Raw genomic sequence first — 18,216 nt, forward strand, 5'->3', positions numbered from 1 at the left:
AAAGGGAAGCATGATGTCAGCAAGTGGAAAATATGTAAATGTCACCATTTACCTCGAGGAGCTTGTTACCTCTGCTGATACCAAATTCTTGGCACTTATTTACTTAACACAGTCCTTCCTTAAGCTCTATCAAAAGTCCTGTACCTATGATATATTATCACTAATGACAGGAAAATGACCAATGTGTGATACATACAAATGCTCAGTTTGGGATAGACAAAAGTATATGAAAGGGTATGGCTCTGGCTGATTCCAAACCCAGATTTCTTTTATCTTAGCAATATAGGATAATCATATATAAACATAGTTCCAAAATATGAAAGCATAAGTGTTTACAAAGGCTGTTGAGTGAAGGTGTTGTTTTCTGCAGTGAAATGTCCACAAAAAGAAAAATGTCTACAAATGCTAGTTCTCCTGAGGATGCCATTTTGTTCACAGTATTCTGGAGCATGCTTATGGTGGAAATTAAGAAAAAGACTAAAAGAGTTAAGATGAAGGATACTTAATAATGAGATACACTACATTATCAATACAGTTATTGTCAGCTGTGGCAGAAACAGAAATACAAACATTGAATGTCAACTTTTCAGGTTGAAACTTATGACTTCTCGGATGATGTCTACTGAGCTCTGAAATTCCTCTTAGTATCAAAATTTAGTGGTTTAAGAAATAAAAAAATTGGTTTGTGTTTGCCTTTTCATTCTTCTCCCCCTCCTCCTCTCCCGCTTTATTAATTTTGACCCTTGGGAAAGGATTTTTTTTTCTAGTCCACCTATTAATTCCCTAGGTGTCCTCCTGAAGCCAGTTTTTCTTCTTTTGACACTGAGTTCATCACTTTCCATCAGTGTCCCCATTTCCTGGATGTCAAAATGTATATCTAGTCAAATTGTGTTACCAGAATAACATCAAGCAACTCTCAGGTCACCACATCAGCAAAAGAGCTGCTTTCATAATATCATTTTATGATTGGATAACTACTGTAATTCCTTTTTAGAGTGATAAGGATTTCCATGTCAAAACACAAAATTCTTTGTGCCATTAAAATAGTAGAAATCAGTAGTTAGGAAACAACCCACAGTGGGTGACTTGGGAGGCCAGTCCTACAGGTGTTTCTAATGACTATTTATTACATCAGAGAATACTAAAGAATCCATGAAAAAGCGGGCCACAGAAATAGGTAATAAGGCTTTACTAGTGTATGAATATATGACACAAAGAATAGTATTATGTTACTGTGTTTTATAGTATAACACTTATAAGGCTACTTTCATTATGTCCCTTTTCACTAATGTATACCTTTCTGGATTTATTTTCTTTTTGGAATTAGAGTTTTACGTCTGTTATCTTTGTGGAAAGCTTACTTAATTACTGCTTGTAAGAAGCTAAATAAAAACCATTTTCCTGTTCTCTGTTCATGTTTGAAAGTTGAAAAAAATTAATCTTTCTCTGCATAGTAAACTGGTGCCACACACTCTTTTTAAACACATCATTACAGAACAGCTGAACTTTGAAATTTGGCGATGTCTAATATTTTTTGTAATCTATCTCTAAGTATACTTAAAAGATATTACTTTGTCTGAAATTTTAATGAACACAAGATTTACAGAATATTGCTGAGTACCAGGACTGTCAAGTAGTTAAACCCTCATCCTGCCAAAGGGTGGCAAACAGAAATCAGTACCAATAGACAACCCTGTATAGTCCACCCAAATGTGAGGAATTCAGCAGCAGTTCAAGATCTGACCCGAACAGCAGAACTGGAAGGGGCTATGAGAGGTCCTCTGGCACATCCTCAACAAGAAGTCAAATCTACATGATTTTGTTTCATTATTTTTTTTAATTTCTTACTTTTTTGTTAAGACCATGAGGGGCATTTCCCAACTGCCCTGATAAAATGTATCCGTCTTCACACGTGGAGCCCTTTACCTAAAGTCTAATCTGGATGTTCCTAAATGTTACCTCTTTGAATACCTACCATTTAGAAGTTCTTTTTGCAGGATGACTCTTCCAGTCTTTGAGGTTAGCCTCTAAGAAAGCTTCTAGCCTCTGTGACACAGCCGTGTGCGTTTTCTTTACTTCACTTGACAAGCACAAGTGGTGTTGGTCTCAGAGTATTGCTGGGTGCTTTCTTTGTGGGAGAAGGGAAAAAACACTCCCCAAATGAAACACTGCATTAGCACTGAAATTATAAAAAATATTGTAAGCAATAACAAAAATGCAAATCCTTGAAGACTGGAGGGTGTTTCCTTATGTTGTCTGCATTCCACAATATTCTGTATAGTTTATGCTTTCACGGCAAAATAATTTGTCAGTCTCTCATTTGCTAACATGTTGTCAATGTAACGTAAAGCAAAGTCCTGAGCTGCTGCTCTGATAGCCCAATCCTGTGAGCTGTTTCCATTTAAGCATAAAGATCTCTTTCAACAATAAAAAATGAAAGAAAAAAAAGCCATTTTTAAAGGTTTTCCTCAGACCACTCACTACAGTGACATGTGACCTTCAGCAGTTATATGACAATGAGTAAATCCTGACACTGAAAGACATCAGCAGTATTGCGTTCTTGTGTAATGTATTATTAACAAAGCCAGTGCAAATGAGTGTAGTAACCATGTTCAGAAGAGTCCTTCTACTGAAGGACTTTGGGTAGGATAGCAGTTGGAGAGACTAGGTAGTAATTACAGTAATCAATGCAATTTCATATTGGCTTGTTTTGATGACATGGAATGATTTACCCTGTTAGCTTTCAGATAGGGATCAAATTTTAAGCCCTTTAATCTCCATTGTGAATAATTATCTATTCAGATTGTCTTTTCTCATCACCATACCAAGCTAGAAGATTTACCAATACACCCAAACAAGACAGTATATAATCATTAAAACAACAGAGCTCTGTATCTTGGTGCTACTGCTATATAAATGTTAAGTAATAGAAACAGAAAGGGTGTTGGCTGATTATGTTGTTCTGATTATGGCATACAGTAATAATTATTCCTTAATCTGTTTTAGTTTGAAAGGCTTCAGCTGAGCCTGAAAGTAAGTTACACTGTCATAAATGAGACTGTAGAAATCAGGCTTTACAACTGATAAATCTTGCAATTGCAAAACAATCTTGCAACTGCAATTAAATTGCAGTCTTGCAATTTCATGAATATAACATGCTTTTTCTGCTGCACAGCAAGTTAAATGAATATATGACCAAGATGTAGAAAAAACCATGCAGAAGCAAGTTTGAGGACCACCCCGAATCAAATAAGAACAATTTAAAATGGAGTAAGATGACATATCAACTAAAGATTTTCAGCTATAAAAAACGCCCTAATTCTCTTCCCCCACAGTCAAGTACAGCCTAAAAGAAGATCAGGAAATCTGAAAACGTGGGAGCGGAATAACAATCCATCAAAGAATGGTATGAAAAAGGTAAGATACTATCTAAATTTGATTGTTGAAACAGTTTTGCTTCTGAAAATATTGCTAATTAGCACTATTTATTCAGGTTTCATTAATTAAAATTCAATTGTTATACATGTGAAATAAATTATGCAACTTGTAAATCTTAATTACATTGTTATTTGGGATAACTATGGTTCTTTCATGATCCACTCAAATGAGTGGAATGTGGTTTTCTATTTTAGAGTTGATCAGAGCTGGTAACACTGAATATAATGCACTGCTGGTACATTTAGGGAGAATTGAAGCAATTAATTATAGTCTTTTGATTACTGAGTTTTAAACACTAGTATCCATAAACCAAAAAATACAGCAGTATTTGGATGTAATATGATTTTAATACTTCATGCAGCAATTACTTCTGGTTAGACACTTAGTATTAATTATGCAAGCATGAATCATTCATATGCCAGTGGTTTATTTCCATCTGAACAGTGAAGCAGGTTTAGATTTAGGCATAGATGCAGTTGGCAGAAGCAGCACTTGCAGTGAAACAGATCAGGAGGCTTGGATGTTCTAATGCCAAGGCATTTGTAAACCTGGTAGGTTCACCATGCTCAGATAATGTAAGTCAGTATCGTTTACGGACATTAAAACATTGCATCAGTTTATGCCAGCTGAATTTCTGGCTTCCCTGAGCATCAGTTCATCCTCTTTGCTTTTAATTAACTGTTGAAAGCAGACATTGGCATCCCTGGTGAAAGCAGTCCTACCAAAGGGACTGAAAGACACATAATCAGCAATATGACAAGGTACCGGGCACTGGTAAAGCTTCAGCTTAAGTATCATAGAATAGTTAGGGTTGGTCCAGAAATGAACAGACAACTTCCAGAAAGTTAAGTGGCAGAAGAGAGTGCTATTAGATGAGAGCTCTGAGAAGAAACAAAAATCTAGAAAATACAACTTGGATTTAATAACTGGAGAAGAATTGTGCAGAAGAGATAGCTGGGATAACGGAGCGTACACAGAGTAAAGGCTGGTGTGAAAATCATGAAATGTGCTTAGAAGATAGGAAGACAAGTGAGATCAACATACCAGGCAGCAGGAAAGGCTAATACTGGACATTGGGAAAAGTTTTCTAATACTAAGAAGCAGCTCAGACACAGCTTCCTTTTTGGGGGAGCTATGGAGGTGTTCTTTCACAGAGGTTTTAAGAACAGGCTGGACAAATGTCAATTGGAAATGAAACCAAGGCAGCAGGGCCTGTGCTGGGGCAGTCCTTAAATGACCTTAGCATCTTAAGCTTTCTAGGTTGCAGAACGTGCTCCAAACTCCTGCTAATCTAGAAGTTCTTGCAAGAACTGGCTTTCACTAATACTCTGCTGCCCTGCACCTTAGGAAGAGGTGGTATTTCTGAACTGAGGCACTTCCTTAGTCAGCATGCTGTTGCCATTGATCTGATACCTGTGCCCAGCATACAGGTCTGGATTATATTATTAAGCAAGGCTGTAGTACTGACCTTTTAGATACCTGAATCCTAATTATTCTTAGACCTTATCCATTATGCATGAGCCAGAATTTGTAAATACCAAGTTATTTTTCTATTGGCTTCAGGGATCTTTTCAACAAAAATTGAAATATATCCCAACTGAGGTGTGAGAAAGTTGGATTGCCTGCTTCTCCCAGAAAGATAACTCACAAGAGATTCCACACAAAGGTGTGCAATCTTAGACCCAAGCAAACCTGGTGCATGGTCTTCACTAGAACATACCTGCTGCTGTAAAAGGGTGGGACACCGCAGACCTTTTGCAGCCCTGGTTATCTTGAAAGTTTTCACTGTGCTGTTCAGGTATGCCACTCCACAAACCAAAGCTCACATTGTGCTTCAGTGTGATACTGGAAGCTGATTTAGGTACTCTGCCCTGTGTCTATTTTAAGACCACGCTCTTCCCTAGCCTGCCTTACAACATTGAGCCAAATTCCCTTCAGAGTTACATTGAAATGGTGCTACCTCTTGGGCTAGCAAATAAGTGAAATTAGAAGAGAAATTAATAAGGCAGCCTCAAAAATCTCTGGTTTTAGTTTGGGGTTTTTTTCCATCTGTGTTTAATTCAGTATTTCAAGAAGAAAAATGAAGATTTAAGGAACAAATTTAATCAGTGGTATAAACAATTCCCTGGCATCTCTTTTTATTTTTTTTTCATTAGGAGAATGCCTGCTCAGTAGAACAACTCTACAGCTTATCACAGGAGAGATCCACCAACCTACTCCTGTTACTGGTTGCATGACACAGTGCTTTATTTCACTGTGGCTGAACATCTCTGACAGCCTGTTTTAAGCAGTCACTTTGTACATTAGATTTTAGAAAAGCTTTTCAATGTCATTGTAGAATAAGTAGGAATATGCCATGAGTGTACTTGCAGGTAAAATTAAGGCATGCTCTGGTTTGATTCTGGAAGATTGGCTACAAGCCCTGCAGCTAAAGTTTTCAAAATAAAAAGTCCTCACCAAATGCATCCTGAAAGAGTAAACAACCAAAGCAGTTTTGAACTTCGCTTTGTGCTTCTCTTGTAATAGTTATCTATCTGACCCAGCATCACACTCCCCACCCTCTAACTCTGTAAGGGGTCACCACAGCATAGTGTTACATGCTATAACTTTGCCCAGCCATTCGTGTTTAATGTGGTCACAGCCTGATTCCTTACAGTGTGCTGGGACTCCTGGCCAAATTTCATTGCTACCAGGGGAAAAAGTAAGCTTGACAAGCTGAACACTTCCAGTGCAATCAAAAGAAGACAGAGTTGCTTTTTACTCCAAATCTGTACACATACACACACATATATGTCTGTATATATAGAAACACACTCATATGTATGTGTATAATATCTTTGTAGGTGAAGGCTTCTTTATGTTGCACTTAAGATTTACAGTGTTCTGAGAGAAAAACAACTATTATTCCCCTTGTCAAAGCCGCAACTCAGCCAGTCAGTTCAGTATGAGAACGTTAAGTGAGCCATTTGAGATGTGATATTTCAGCTGCACAGCATCCGATTCATCGTATGCTTCAGAAATATATTATGTATAGCTGGAAAAAACAGAAGCTGCAAAGGCAAGAGAAATCAATTAGCAGGGAAGCCCATGTGTGAGGAAAGGCCTGCACAAAATCACCATGTTTTATTTTGAACTTCCTAAAGTTATCTCCCTCTTTTTGGGTGATCTTGAAACACAACCTCTGTATTTGGGTAAGAGGATAGACATATTCTAGTCTTCTAATTAGGCACTGATAATTTAACAGAACACTGCAGGACTTAAAGTTACACGGTAGCACTAAGCACAAAGTTGGCTTTATATCCTTTTCTCCACACCCTAGCCCCACCAAAAATTTCAGTTATGGCAAGCCTCAATGTTAGGAAAGAGACTGTTATAGTTTGCAAATAGTTTCCATCCTGGAAGAAGGCGCACCCAACAGAATTTAAACAATGCAGGCTGCAATCTCAGTTACAGTGGCATAAATAAGGATCAATTCCATTGAGGTCAGAACAGTTATATCAGTGTGAGACACATGAGGACTGAGCCTGATTAACTGCAGAGGAGTTAATTCTCATCTACTCTCCTGTAAGTCAGAGCTGAATCTGGCCCCTGTCTTCCAGTTGGACTCTATCCACACAGTGGGTCAAATCTGGCTTTGAATTTCAAGAGAATAAATGTGGAGATGCTGATTTTATAGGAGCTATTCCCAATTACAGTAGTGCAAATTTTGGCCCAGAGACTATAAAGAGTCTCAGCAGCAGCTAGCAGTTGAGGTCCCAACATACTCTGGCCAAGGTGGACATTCTGTGTGCAGTCTAAAAGCAGTTCTGTATGATTTGGGGTAACCAACTGTTTGATGACAATTATCTCTCATATGGATGAAGGCAGCAGTTCCAGAAATAAAGTGGACATGTGGGACACGCTTATCTACCTAGTTCCTCTCCCACTCCCAGGAATATTTTTTGACTTGTTAACTACTGGAACCCAATCCTCATGTAATACAGGAAATGTGTAACAGTGATACCAGTGACCTTAGTAGCGTGCAAGCTGTGAATAGCCCTGGTGAAGCTGAGCAGTCAGAAAAGACAAAAATGTTGGTATGCCAGCTGTTTACTTCTAATGCAGGTGAATGGCTTTTAGAAGTATTTAAACCAGTCGGAGTACACTCAACCCCATCTTCATTAATGGGGAAAAGGAAAGAAAGAAAAGAAAGAAAGAAAGAGAAGAAAAGAAGCAAGCAAAGAAAGCAAAGAAAGAGGGAGGGAGGGAGGAAGGAAGACAATAAAACATGCAATGACAGCATATACAAATGTGAACAGCAAAGACTCTTCCTTCAGTGGCAGGTACAGTGATATAGGCAGAGCTTAACAAAAGGCTACAAAAACAGTTGTGCAAGGTAGAAGATTTAAATGAGTACTCAAGGAGTAGGAAGACTGTCCTGTTTGATGGAGAAAAAGCAGCAGCACCAGCTCAAGGTGCTGGGCTCTGTCTGCCACCTCTTCTCCCAGATGGGTAAAGGCTGCCTCTTTACTGCAGTGGCTTAGTGCAGCTGAGTGATCTCCATTTAGGGCAGTAATTATAAGGTGAGTGAGAATTGTAACTGTATAAAAACAAGCCCCTAGTAAGCATTCTCTCCCATTATTTAAGGTTGAACTACTGCAGAGCTTAATGAATCACTGCTTTCTGACAAATAATAAGTATACCACACAAATGAATTTCAGACGAAGTGAGATTCTTCCTGAATTCAAACAGAATTTAGCAAATTGTCCCAGATGAAACAATGCAGAGAAACACAATGTCAAAATACTTCATTTTAGTATTTTCAAAATGCAGTGTTTCATTCTAGAATTGCCAAAACACTTCCCAAAACTTTCAAAACAAAGCTTTTTATCTCTCCATTTTAAAATTAGCCTACATTTAAAAAGAAAAAATGCTTTTCAATGTGTGAAACAGCACAAGACCAAAAATTAAGCCACTCCTTTGAAGCTGAACTAAATAGCTTAGGTTGAACACAAATGACAGTTTTCCTAATATTTTTTACTTTGCCAACATTTCTTAAAATCTCAATTTGACCAAAGCTAAAATACGAATCTGAAAAAAAAAAAAACTGCTGAAAAAGAAAAAATGCATTACTAAGCTTCAGTTCTAGGTAACCTTCTGCCCAGGTAATGCCTCTTCAAGTTTAACGGAGCAGAGTCAGGCCCCTTGCTTTCCAAAAATTATTTGAGCTTCCCAATTTTTTTTAATTGGAAAAGCTGAAGAGATTTCTTTCTATACTGGTGAAATAATAAAGGCTCCATCTGAAAACTCACAGTCAGAAACACTTTAGCCATTCAAACACTAGATTTGGGTGCTTGAAGACATCGTTGTTCTCTGTGGAGCTGTATCAGAATCAGCATCCTGCTTAGTCTGATCCTGGAGTTCATCTTCAGCCCAAGATCCCTTGGGATCCCCACTGCCCTTCAGCCTGCTATCAGCCAGGCCCTAGCCCTACAGGAGGAGTGGAGGGAGAAATCAGCTCACATCCAAATTGTGCTCCACAGGCAGCATAGCTGTCACATGCTGCAGCCATTTGGCTGCACGATCTTCTGTCCCTGCTTGAGCTCAGCCATGTAAGGCAGTAAAGATGTGGCGGTTGTGAGCCTCCTCATAAAGAGCATGGAAGTGAAGCACCGAACTGCCATCCTCCCAAGAGGTGCAGTAGCAGCACTCCAAATCAATACTTTCAGCCAGAAATATTTGGCTTGCAGGTGTTTGGCTTTCTGATGAATAGCTCTGATTTTCTACAGAGAGCAGATACTTTTTTTGTGGAAAAAAAAATCTCACAAAATCCAATTTTCCCTTTAAGGAACAGATGGAGATGGAAAAATTTTAGCCTATAAGATGTATCAACATGTGCAGGTTTTTTTCCCCAACCAGTCTTTTCTGCATATCCATTGACTTGCCTTGCTACAGAAAATGTCACTAAATGTCACTGGCTCTGAGCCCAAATCATTGCCCACTTTCCAAGCTCTATCAATGGATTTATTAAAGATATTTCCATGTGTGGACTTTGCTTTTTCCTCATATACCAATCCCACTGGAGGCAGAACAATATACTATGCTATTGCATGTCAATCGATATGATGATCATGTTCCTGTGTCAGCCAATGGGAAAAAAAAAGGGTGCTTGTAAGGTCCTGTAGGCATAAAAAAATGCAGAACATGTCACCAGGAAAGGGGAGTCAGGTTTATAGCTATCCTAAAGGTATAAAATATTCTATTACCAATACACATGTGCAGACATTCTAGAATTTACTTGATTACAAAATAAAAAGCTAAGGCATATTATCATAATAGCAAAAGAAATTAATCTAACTATGCTTGGGATTTGTTATGATTCAATCAGCAAAAGAAAGGAAATCCAGGGTCAGAGTTCACCCCCTCCCCACTGTATATCACAACAGGTTACCATGCTTAATTTTACCCAACTATGTCATATTGTGACCAAACGTTGGAGGCTTGATCCTTAACTTTGATGTTTTTCTCTTTTGTGGAAGTAAGCCAGAACCACAAAATTTTTTAAATTGCAGTGCTTGACTGAATTGAATATAGTTTTTCTCTGTGAAAGTAAAACCAAACAGAGAGCTTTTGCCCTTCCAAGGGATGGGTTTTAAATTGTCTTTGACCCCTTTTCTTCATATTTGCATTGGTTCTGGTTATTTGATTAAAACCGTAGGAAATGTAATTCAGACAATTCTTTTTAAAAGACAAACAAGTAAAGTGATTTCCCCCCCCCCAAATATCTCTTGCCTTTTTTTATAAATGCCTTCCAGATTTAGCTTGGCATTCTTACATAATTCAGGGTTATCTGAAAAATAATTCAACTAATACTTTACCTTGGCCCTGCTTGTTAGCATTTTGATGTATCAGTATTAACTGATTTTAAGTGTTAAATCAGTTTTTAGGAATATTTGATACAAAATAGGGGGTTTGGAAATCAAAATCAACTAAGTATATATACACACATGTGTATACATGTATATACTTACATATGCATGCATGCACATGTACATACATGCACATGTACATATATATGCGTATGTAGCCCACTGAATTTAATCAACTAGCCACATACAGTAAACACGTCAGTCATTACTTTAAAATTCTATTGACCTTAGTGATAACTTTTCCTGAATAAAGGATCTTGACTTTAGCCACACTGAAACTTAGTGAGTTTAACAAAGTATTTTAATATAGCAATGGCTAAATTCAAGAGAACTTCACAGAGGGAGGTTTCAGTGGCTGATATGAAGGGAGGAAGTTTTCGTATCAATAAATATGGTGGCATCTGACAGGTAAAATGTTGTAATAGTCCTTTGGGTGCTACTTTCCTCCCACTAATGTGTTGTACAGTTTAGATAAACACCATATGCCTGTCCATAGAATGAGTTGGAAACCAGTGTAAATAGAGAGAGTTAATTTTGCAGCCTTGTTTTCCCTTATATTCCCTTTATCCCTGGGCTAAGGGTTAGTGGTATGTACAGAGTATGGAAGAAGGAAAGAACCCCAGGGAAAAGGTGGAAGCAAAGAGTCAACAAAACTGAAGTGAGGAAGAAAGGAAAGGTAGAGAAAGTGTTGTGAAGAAATTATGTGAAATAGGAGGCAGATTAAATACACTAGGGAATTGTCCAGTGATGCTGAGGAGATGGTGGTGTTCCAAAGTGATAGCAATAAGAAAGAGGAGCAACTCTTACGGAGATGTGGTAAACCAAACTGTAAAGATGAATTATCTCCATGTCTAGAGATACACAGGTAATGACAGCACAGGAAGGAGATCTGGAGCGAAAGGAAAAGAATCAGGCTATCATGTATTATTACTCACAGTTAGAGAGCCAGAACTAGGACCTACATGCCACCCTGCTCCTATTGCTGTGCCCCTATGTGAGGCACAGTAAGGGAAAAGAAGGGAAGTAAACAGCTTCGCTTTTAAGTCTACATGTCATCTTCAATCCAAGCTTCAGTCCAGTTCTTCAGCTCCTTCTTAGCTCTAACTGGACAGTATGGCTTAGCTGGTCATGGTGCAGATAAGCCTGCAACCTCTTCAGAGAACAGCGGGTATATTTAGGTAAGATGCTGCAGTTGCTTTCTGATGAATGGAGGCTTTTATTCTCTCCCATATCCTCTTCAAGCTCTCTTCCCAGCTTCTGAACTCACCTTGCTTTGCCCTTATGTGGGGATTGTGCTCCTAATGCTGAGCCAGACTGCCCACACTTCACCCTGTCCGCAGTGTTTCTCTAGTGTGGGCTAACAGCAGTCCATGGCAATGATTTATTTTAAACTAGGTTTATAAACTGAGCTTCTCTCTTCCCTTGGGAAATATTAGTAGATAGAGATTGTTATGTAGCATCTGTAGTTTCCAAGTATCCATATGTAGGATGAATTAGTCAAAATTTATTCTGTGACTCTGAGTTTACACTTGGCAGAAAAGATTGTTTACTTATTTGTAGCAGTATAGCAAGACCTTTACCCTATTGTTTGCAAGCTTTAGCCAGCAGATGAGAAATAGAAATGACTTCAAATTAATACTTGAACCAAGCTCATTTATGACTGAATTAAATTACAGCTTCAGAAGTAAATGTCAGAATTTGCTTGCACTGTGCTTCATTGTCACTGCTGTATTAAAATTTATGGTGTTAAAGGCTATCCATTTAGACACACATAGTTCTCTGTCAGCAGACAAGTAACTGAGTTACACGGACACATCCTGAGATTCAGATGGAACTCCAGAAAATCGGCTCCAAACAGTTTTTATGAATTGATTTCTTTAGATACAGAGCAGTGATGAGTGCTCCATTATATCAGAGGTAAATATGTTTCTGTGGGAAAAAAACCCGAATATAAATACAAATGGATAGCCCATTTTCTACATGGGCAGAAGTACAAAGTGTGCTTATACTATTTTTCAGGAAAAGTCCTGGGCTGGTCTGTCATTTGTGAAAATGGTTCCATCTTTATTCCTTATGGGTTTTGTATTTAAGAACCTAGGATTAACACCAATATTCTTTTTCAGCCTTTAATGAAGGAACACCTTCCTACCAGTGGAGAATGCTGGAGTAAATAGAACCAAAGTAAACAAATGTTTGCAGGTCACCATATTGGTTCTGTTATTAACGAAAATATGGCCCAGAATAATTCCAGACAGATTCATTGCAATCTGTGTCTGGTAAAATAATGACAAAATACTCGTAGTTACTCAGTTAATAATGCCAGAATTAAAACTAAACGTTATTCATAACAAATATCTTAGCTAGCTGAATCTATGGTGTGTCAGTGACAGCTATAGTAAAAATTAGAAATACTATGGGTTTTGGGCTTGGTGTTGGTTTTCTCCCTTTCAGAGAATTCCCAATGTCTGTTTAATTAGAGGGAATCCAGTTTTCAAAAATCGTGGGACAGTTCTGTGTAACCAGTCTGCTCCTGCCTGGTTCACTGGTGCCAGCAGGAAGTAAGCATTAAAGCTGGGTCTGTATCCCAGGGCCTCAAACCCTCACTCAGGGAACAGCTTCGAATCCAACATTGCAGGTTTTCCTTGGGAAAAGGTATCTTCAAAATAAAAAATGTTTAGTAGACTGTAAATAAGAAGGTCTAAATAATGGTCAAAAATGCTGAACTGCATGGTTTATGTGAAAAGAATTGTAAGAATTGTAATATTTTCCTCAAAACTGAAGGAGTGGAGGGATTCAATATTTTATCTTAATCCTTGCTTAGATAAAATGGGCTTCCAAGAGTTTAGCTTCAGTTCTAAACTGGCAGTGAAACAGACAGAAAGAAGAGAGGAGAAGGGAAGTTCTTTCTAGCAAATTTCCATAAAGCTGCCTTACAGAACTGTGCAGTGACATAGCAAGCTACATTATCAAGTTAAGCAACTGAGTCAGCTTTGTGTCTGCAAAGGTTTCCATCTGAAGGCAACTTGCTCTTATTTTGATTTCTGTGTTTCTGAAGCCAGTGGGACTGTTTCCTAGACAGTGCATGGAGTAAGGGAAACTGCATGAACTCTAGCTCTTTTGCTCATGAAAGTTTCACAGAGCATGGAGGCTTGCCTGAAAACACAAATAGCAGTTATGAAAATGATTTACATTCAAACAATGAATATTTATGGAAATGCTAAGAGATTTGCATCATAATCACACATAAATTAATTTGGAATAGGTAAAAACGAATGAGTCTCCATTCTAAATTTCAATCCATTTTCCTTGGTTTACTCTTGTTTAAATTATTGTTGCTCTACAGCCAGTTTTCAATGCCTATGTAGAAACCAAGGGGAAAAACATTAGACCGCAGACAGGTATAGGACTCCAGGCCGGAGGTTCTCAAGCAAAGTAAATACCAATACCAAATCAGAGTCTGTATCTCTTTGTTTAGGATATGCAGAGATAATGTTTCCAAGTGAGAATTTATATCCTACAGTCTGAAACAATGATTTTGATCCCAGTGACTGTTAGGCTATGACAGTTTGTCCACCAAATAATGTTATTTTGTTAATAATTAACAGATATATACCCATACAGAAAGCAAAGAAACTGTACTTAATAGATCATTTCAATAATAAAAGAATTAAAGAGTATAAGCAAGATCTTTTTTATAGGAGTGGTCCCATTTATATCAATGGAATAATTTGCCATGATAAGAGTTTAGAGGATCAAGTCTGTATAACAGCCATCTGTGCTCCTTAGGTTTTATCCTCAGATGACATTATTTTCTAGCAACAGAGAGATAATGCCACGTTGACAGGTAACCCAACCTGTTTCCAAACAGCATGCCAAGTCACTGGCCGCTTGGGTATGATATTTGACTGCAGTTGCTTTCACACTTTGATTTATTCTGCTACTCTCACCAGTGCCCTGTTTTCCCTGTGCAAATTCCTGCAGACACATTAGCATGGAGACTGTCACATTGCTTGTCCACTTGTCACAGCTGAACTCTAAGCTATTCAGCCAACATCCTGAGACTGACCCCAACAAGGTGGTGGCTCTACATGCTACCTCCTGCGTTGAAAACATGGTAAGAAGAGCCTTATTGTTGTAGCAGTTACTACAGCAGACACCACAAAATTGCTGTTTCTGTGAAACTATATCCTTATTAAGGCACCAAATGTTGAGCCTTCTGCAAATGTTTTAAAGATATGCAAAATAACCTTCACTACAGTATATTACTGCTATTATTATACTTAATAAACTAATCCATTTTACAGATTTTCCCTAACAAATGTTCAAAGGGAGTCTAAGACCAGACTGCAGGATTTGGCTTTTCCAGAAGCCACAAGTAACAGTGGTTTTTTTTAGGCAGCATTCAAAATCTATAACCTGTTTCTGATCAAATTACGATGCAGTTAAGGATTATTTTTTTTTGCCAGGCAACGTGTCAAGCTTTATTTTAGTTGTATTTTTTAATAGTTTAACTTGCAATTCAGAGAGGCTTTTTCTTAAAACCGTATTTTCTTAAAACCCCTCCCTTTCACAATGAGAGCATAGAGAGAAGGTAAGAAAGCTTAACAGCAACATTTGTAAAAACTTATTTGGAATCAGCATTATAGAATCTGACTTGTTGGATGTCTTTGCTAAAGACAGGTTTCCCCAAGAACCTGGGCAGAGAATTAGATTTCTAGAAAAGGGTAGCATAGAGAATAGATAAGAAGTGAAACGTCAACGGATGGAGAAGGGCTCAGGCACTATTTCTTTCCCCAAGGGCTTCTCAGATGTGAACTTTCTCATGAAGTTGCACAAGTGATGCAACGGGAGAGGATTTCAGAATAATCAACAGATTCATTTCACTCAGAGCAAGATGTTACTTCCCAGCTGAGTGCCCCAGGCACCTGGTAACAGGCTGTCCTGGACTGCGACAAGCTGTTTTCCTTCTAGGACATTTCAGCCTCATCTGAATAGCAAGTGGCACTGAATCAGATAAAGAAGCATTACTGACCTATTTGGTAAGCAGCAAGACACTCCCTGGTGTCTGGGAAACTGAGATTCAAATTTCTGTTCCAGAGTGGAGTGGAGAATGTACAGCACACAGAAAATCACAAGAGAGGTAAATAGTGAGGAGCCAACTCCAGCCCCTCAGGAGCTGCAGCTTGAGTCAGGGTACCTAGAAGTTAGCTGATGATCATCTTTAAAGCCTGGGGACCACAAGTTAAAAACAGAAGTACAGGCTTATCTGTGTAGATGTACTGTGAACCCTCATCTCTTGCAGGAAGATTCCTGCTGCTTCCCAAAGTGTCTTAAAGGAAAAGGTTTGTTAAGGACTGGAAGCAACCAAGGTAAGTATAGAGGAAAAAGACTTCACCCGGTGCAAATCTGCTCAGTCAACTCTACCCAATGTGCCTACCAAATTGCAAGACAAATATAGGGAGAAATATGGTGAATAGTTTCTGGATTATGTGTAGTGGCACTATGATATCATAATGATATTTCAAGTAGTTTCTGAGTAACGCAAGGTTATCACATAAAACTGTTGCTTTAAATCATCACAGTTTAGCATTTTAACATTCTTCCTATTGCCTCCTATGAATGATGTGATGCAGAACAGGACCTGCTGCTGGAAAGAGATAACTCAAATGCTGTGCATGAACATTGAAACTGATCTTTCACTGTCACATCTCTGCGGTACACAAGAAGGAAATAAACCACCAGGAAACAGTAACTTTGACTTTCAGAAGACAAAATGCAGCATAAAGCCATAAGGCTTTTGCTAGGATTGGATAAGCTTGGATCTAGCGCTGTGTGAAGTTCACAGCTTTAGTTTACCTATGCTTCAGCGAATTTTGCCAGTAGGCTGTTTTGCTTTGCTCGATTTCCCACCAATAAATTTCAGACTTATGTGTGCTGGAAAATCAGAGCTGGTGCTGAACTTAGGCAAATTTTGCTTTTCCCTTGCACATTACCAACACACAGTTAATCCCCTGCTGTCTCTGACAGTGTAGGGAAATAGTAGTATCACATATGCTCAGAATCATCACACAAAATGTTTAAAGAGCAAACAAGAAAAAAGACCTACTGCTGACTTAATATGACCTACCGCACTTGCAAGGTCATTTACCTGTGCTGAGAGAGAGCATACAAGTTTTTTTCTGGATGAAGGACTTGCACGGCTGGTGGGATCTTGAAAGCTGCAGATCCATGCTTGCCAGCCATAAGCTTTGCTTTGTAAATACATTCCTCCCACTTACCAAACAGCAGGCCATGTTATTGTTTCAGGTTGGGTCACCTGTAGGCAGAGCTGTCCCAGAGTAACAAAAGGTGCAATAATGTGTGTTTAGTTAAATCAGGTAATCATTTAAACCAGCACATTGGAGCTGGATCAGGTAAGATTACAATCAATGCCCACTCACTCCATTGCACCAACAAAACTCTTTCAGATTAACTCCTTCCAGCTTCTATACGTAGAGTACGTTTTCTCAGAAACATTTCTTCTGGCCCTGAAGTCCAGAAATGTGACCAGAGACCGCCACAAGTGAGACGTGGTGGCTGGTGCATCACAGTGTTCTGACATGAGTGTTAGGCAAATTCAACATGTCTGCTGGAATGATTTAGCACTCCAAGTGCAGTGATTAGCGCACCTATAGCCTGAAGTGGAGGTTTCTGCTTTCCCAATGTAGACTTTGTTCCACCCGTTCTTCATGTCCCGCACTCACAGCCCTGTATGACCAAGGCAGTGGTTTTGAAAGAACGTTCAGTCTCCCAGCGTTGCTCATGAACAAGTATTGTGGTGATGAGCCTGCTAGAGCAGATTAGGTAACTAATGGCATTTCAAATCATCTTGCTATTTTTTGTCAAATGACTATATGGTGCATTTGGCTTGTGCAAAAATTACTGTTCAGTGAGAGCTGTAACCACTAGAAGGAACATTTTTGAAAGAAAGTTTATATTTCCTAGGAACCAAAAAAAGGAGATGACATTTTCCTGTATCTATAAACAACACAATTTGAATAATATATTTTGCCAATAAAGATGTCAAAATCTTGTTGAAAAATGAATATGAAATCTCTTCTTTATCAAATCATTCATATTCCAGGTTTTCCAAGGGAGCCAGCCTAGGCTTTAAGATGTATTCTTTGTGGAAGAGAGAATAATTATTATTCATCTCGCTCTCTGAAAATTCAAATCCAAAATACATACACTGGTAAACAAATTTTCCTGTATCTTCCTAGAGGAACCGAATCCATTGATTATATTAAATGTGAATGTTTTCTTGACCACTCTCCCACAGTGTAGAGAGCAATTCAAATCATGTTTCCTTGAACATTTAGCAGCTGGCAATTGCTGGTTGCAGACTACCTGCCAAGAAGACACTGTGCATACAAACAAAATATACAGTATTATACACCTACTTACACGTACAGAACAGAAGACAAGTTTATCCCTTCATTAATATCAGCTTTCACAGTGGTGGAATGAAGTATCTTCCTAGGGAATTGCTTCAGCAGTAAGTTTACCGCTATTACTGACTTTGCAGGATCCATTTCTTGGAGAATGGACAGCAGCGTCCAGTATCTTTGTCTACGGTGACTGCAACAATAAAAAGAATTGGTCAGATGAGTATTGAAAATGCAGTTTAAATGTAGTACAAGTTTTTATTTTAACCATTCTAGCAATATAGACAGGATACATGTATGCTGTCTGTCTAATCATCCTAAAGATACGGATTTTCTACAGGCATTAGTCTGGTGGGTGCAAGGAGTAATTGCAATCACATTTATTCTGCAATGGTAGTTTTTTTGCCTATTGCTCCTTTTTATGTCACATTGAGAATACAGTGTGA

The 18,216-nt window shown here is 38.4% G+C and overlaps 1 long non-coding RNA gene across 1 annotated transcript; it reads left to right on the forward strand.

Annotated features, from left to right (window-relative positions):
* The first annotated feature begins 814 nt into the window (after positions 1-814).
* On the forward strand, positions 815-17,427 carry LOC133218599 (uncharacterized). Its single transcript, XR_009727205.1, has 4 exons — positions 815-2,199; positions 3,336-3,406; positions 14,328-14,460; positions 15,649-17,427. It is a non-coding gene; the product is annotated as an uncharacterized LOC133218599 (long non-coding RNA).
* The last annotated feature ends 789 nt before the right edge of the window (positions 17,428-18,216 follow it).

Source organism: Neopsephotus bourkii, unplaced genomic scaffold, assembly GCF_033783945.1.
Source record: "Neopsephotus bourkii isolate Nb327-2 ecotype Australia unplaced genomic scaffold, CSIRO-AGI_Nbou_v1 NB_1279, whole genome shotgun sequence".
In the NCBI taxonomy this organism is placed as follows: Eukaryota; Metazoa; Chordata; class Aves; order Psittaciformes; family Psittacidae; genus Neopsephotus; species Neopsephotus bourkii.